The sequence below is a fragment of the Schistocerca serialis genome, chromosome 4 (assembly GCF_023864345.2).
Source record: "Schistocerca serialis cubense isolate TAMUIC-IGC-003099 chromosome 4, iqSchSeri2.2, whole genome shotgun sequence".
NCBI lineage: Eukaryota > Metazoa > Arthropoda > Insecta > Orthoptera > Acrididae > Schistocerca > Schistocerca serialis.
In genome coordinates, this window is record NC_064641.1 from 338,742,350 (window position 1) to 338,746,856 (window position 4,507).

A 4,507-nucleotide genomic window follows, 5' to 3' on the forward strand; every position below is an offset into this window, starting at 1 on the left:
TGTTCAAATATGCATATAAAGGTGCGCAGCTTTTGTCCTTCGTCCGTGGCGTCCCAAACTCGATTAACATCCGAATCGAATTTTTCTCGGGTCGCACATGAGCTTGTATGTTGTCTTCACCATGATTTTACAATCATCGACGCACAAGTCGCCGAAGTGACGTCACATAGAATATCTCTAACCGTGTCTCCCGGCCGAAAAAGCCGTAACACACTTCATTTTACTTCACTGATATGCGATCGTAACCATTTGTAACAGCTAATATTCTACAAAATTTACGTTTGTTCTTTCTTTTCTTATTTTAAAGAACACAAAAGTACTTCATGCACCGTAATCCATTTTCTTAAAAGAACTGTGCAAACACTGTAGAAAACTACGGGCAGTAAGAATCATCCGGTGTACTAAATACTCGATGATATTTCGGTTGTGTCGCCCGTTGTCGTTTCCTAACACTTGTGTTAACTTATCTGGACACCTTCCAGCACCATCACGTGAGCCGTTGCAGATTGGCTTCGGTTGTTCAGGTAACGCTCTTACTGCGGAAAATGATCAAACCCGACAAGTGATGTCACGTCTTCCCCGTGGAAGCCCTTGAAGCGAATCTTAAAATTTTCGCGACGTACTGAATACTTGATAACGTTGCGGGAGTACCAGTCGACATCACTATTCGATGTTTCGCCTGAAGATGCCTGACAGATGTCCAGATGAAGTTTCGACGGAGGAAGAAAATGACGACCAGCTGAACTCCGGTAATTTCATCGTGTGTACATCTACATCTACATTTATACTCCGCAAGCCACCGAACGGTGCGTGGCGGACGGCACTTTACGTGCCACTGTCATTACCTCCCTTTCCTGTTCCAATCGCGTATGGTTCGCGGGAAGAACGACTGTCTGAAAGCCTCCGTGCGCGCTCAAATCTCTCTAATTTTACATTCGTGATCTCCTCGGGAGGTAAAAGTATGGGGAAGCAATATATTCGATACCTGATTCAGAAACGCACCCTCTCGAAACCTGGCGAGCAAGCTACTCCGCGATGCAGAGCGCCTCTCTTATAGAGTATGCCACTTGAGTTTGCTAAACATCTCCGTAACGCTATCACGGTTACCAAATAACCATGTGAGGAAACGCGCCGCTCTTCTTTGGATCTTATCTATCTCCTCTGTCAACCCGATCTGGTACGGATCCCACACCGATGAGCAATACTCAAGTATAGGTCGAACGAGTGTTTTGTAAGCCACCTCCTTTGTTGATGAACTACATTTTCTAAGGACTCTCCCAATGAATCTCAACCTAGTACCCGCCTTACCAACAATTAATTCCGTACGCATACTCCCAGACATTTTACAGATGTGACTGATACCAGTGTTTCTTCCGCTATCGTATAAACATACAATAAAGGATCCTTCTTCCTATGTATTCCTAATACATTACATTTGTCTACGTTAAGGGTCAGTTGCCACTCCCTGCACCAAGTGCCTATCCGCTGCAGATCTTCCTGCATTTCGCTACAATTTTCTAATGCTGCAACTTCTCTGTATACTACAGCATCATCCGCGAAAAGCCGCATGGAACTTCCGACACTATCTACTAGGTAATTTATATATATTGTTAAAAGCAATGGTCCCATAACACTCCCCTGTGGCACGCCAGAGGTTACTTTAACGTTTGTAGACGTCTCTCCATTGATAACAACATGCTGTGTTCTGTTTGCTGAAAACTCTTCAATCCAGCCACACAGCTGGCCTGATATTCCGTAGGGTCTTACTTTGTTTGTCAGGCGACAGTGCGGAACTGTATCGAACGCCTTCCGGAAGTCAAGGAAAATAGCATCTACCTGGGAGCGTGTATCTAATATTTTCTGGGTCTCATGAACAAATAAAGCGAGTTGGGTCTCACACGATCGCTGTTTCCGGAATCCATGTTGATTCCACAGAGTAGATTCTGGGTTACCAAAAACGACATGATACGCGAGCAAGAAACATGTTCTAAAATTCTACAACAGATCGACGTCAGAGATACAGGTCTATAGTTTTGCGCATCTGCTCGACGACCCTTCTTGAAGACCGGGACTACCTGTGCTCTTTTCCAATCATTTGGAACCTTCCGTTCCTCTAGAGACTTGCGGTACACGGCTGTTAAAAAGGGGGGCAAGTTTTTTCGCGTACTCTGTGTAGAATCGAATTGGTATCCCGTCAAGGCCGGCCGCGGTGGTCTAGTGGTTCTAGGCGCGCAGTCCGGAACCGCGGGACTGCTACGGTCGCAGGTTCGAATCCTGCCTCGGGCATGGATGTGTGTGACGTCCTTAGGTTAGTTAGGTTTAAGTAGTTCTAAGTTCTAGGGGACTGATGACCACAGAAGTTGAGTCCCATAGTGCTCAGAGCCATTATCCCGTCAAGGCCAGTGTACTTTCCTCTGTTGAGTGATTCCAGTTACTTTTCTATTTCTTGGACACTTATTTCGATGTCAGCCATTTTTTAGTTTGTGCGAGGATTTAGAGGAGGAACTGCAGTGCGGTCTTCCTTTGTGAAACAGCTTTGGAAAGAGGTGTTTAGTATTTCAGCTTTACGCGTATCATCCTCTGTTTCAATGCCATCATCATCCTGGATTGCGTGGATATGCTGTTTCGAGCCACTTACTGATTTACCGTAAGACCAGAACTTCCTAGGATTTTCTGTCAAGTCGGTACATAGAATTTTACTTTCGAATTCACCGAACGCTTCACGCATAGCTCTCTTTACGCTAACTTTGACATCGTTTAGCTTCTGTTTGTCTGAGAGGTTTTGGCTGCGTTTAAACTTGGAGTGAAGCTCTCTTTGCTTTCACAGTAGTTTCCTAACTTTGTTGTTGAACCACGGTAGGTTTCTCACGACCCTCATTATTTTATTCGGCACGTACCTGCATAAAACGCATTTTAAGATTGCCTTGAACTTATTCGAAGAGCTGTTCCTCATCAAGTTATCCAGAATGGTTTCCGTTGGAGTTCGAGATCTTCAGCATCACGTATGGCAACCGTAATGCGTTACCAAAGCCTCAGACCTGTGTTGCCTGCTCCGCATATGGCTTCGAATATACTAGTGCTGTGTTTGTTCAGATTCTTCTGCGGCAACAAGTGAGAGTTATAAGGGAACCCATGGAATAAAAGGAAGACAGCAAACGCGTCTGGCAGCTATGTCACTCAGTTAACTGGAATGACTGAGATCGATACTTCTCACTCGCAGTTGCATCCTTGACGTACAGATGTTTAAACCTCACATACTCCACACCATCCATCCATCCCCGTCCCCGGTACGGGACTACAAGTCCCACTGCCACACCTGACTCAAGTAGTACTATCACCGGCAGAGGGTGGTACGGGACTACAAGTCCCACCGCCACACCTCCAAAGTGAATTGCAGTGACGCAGTCACTGCCCTGTGGAAATTCACTGCCTCACCGACACAGTTAGACCGCAATAGACCGGTGATGCTGTATTGTAACTTATCACCCCGGACTACAAGTCCATTAAAAAAAAAAAAAAAAAAAAAAAAAACACCATCAGCGGAATCAAAGAAAATTATACATGTCGCTCTTAGTATGTTACCTTTTCTCGGTTATAGGGCAACCAGGCGATACGATTTAATGGTTGGGCAATTCACAAGACCTGGGGCTATTTAGAATTTGTCCTAGCCATTGCGAAATGAATTAGGACTCAAACACGGATTTCACGGCTGTTGTGGGCAGTCGCCCTAACCACGACTCCTCTTTCTCTTTTTGCGTGGTTTCACTGTCGTTACCTCTGTGTCTTCCTTTCATGATTCCAAAAAATAGCTGTTTGTCTTTTAATAATAAAGTAATACTGCTTCGCTATAAATTAAACTTCTTTTTGTCTTGACGGATATTTTGTCCGATTATAAATAAAACATAACTTCTCTGAAGTATACTGTAAAGTTTTAAATTTAAAACCCTCTACTGCCACGATAATTACATTTTCGTTTCATTAAAATTAAATTATTTCCTGAGCTCTACTGAAATTCCCCTTTTTTGTCACTAAAATATCACATTTCTTAATAATATTTTCTTCTTTCTGCTACGTAAACTACTCTTACCGACCGAGGTGGTGCAGTGGTTAGCACACTGGACTCGCATTCGGGAGGAAGACGGTTCAAATCCGTCTCCGGTCATTCTGATTCAGGTTTTCCGTGATTTCCCTAACTCGTTTCAGGCCAATGCCGGGACGGTTCCTTTGCAACTGCACGGCCGATTTCCTTCCTAATCCGAGCTTCTGCTCCGTCTCTAATGACCTCATTGTCGACGGCGCGTTAAACACTATCCTCCTCCTCCTAAAGTAGTCTTCTTGCTCCGTATCTGAAAACTGTTAAACGTTAATAGCATAATTTTCATTGATCAATAAAGCTCAAAAGGATCATATAAGTAAAAAGCCCCTACTTCAACAGCAAATTAATATTCGTAGTCTTAATCGAAACTTCTTGCTCGATTTACTTGGGGTTACTGGCCTTCTGCAAATT

General features: G+C 44.0%; 1 non-coding gene across 1 annotated transcript; it reads left to right on the forward strand.

Moving 5' to 3' along the window:
* Positions 1–4,088: 4,088 nt before the first annotated feature.
* Trnaa-cgc (transfer RNA alanine (anticodon CGC)) lies at positions 4,089–4,162 on the forward strand. Its single transcript has one exon. It is a non-coding gene; the product is annotated as a tRNA-Ala (tRNA).
* Positions 4,163–4,507: the final 345 nt, after the last annotated feature.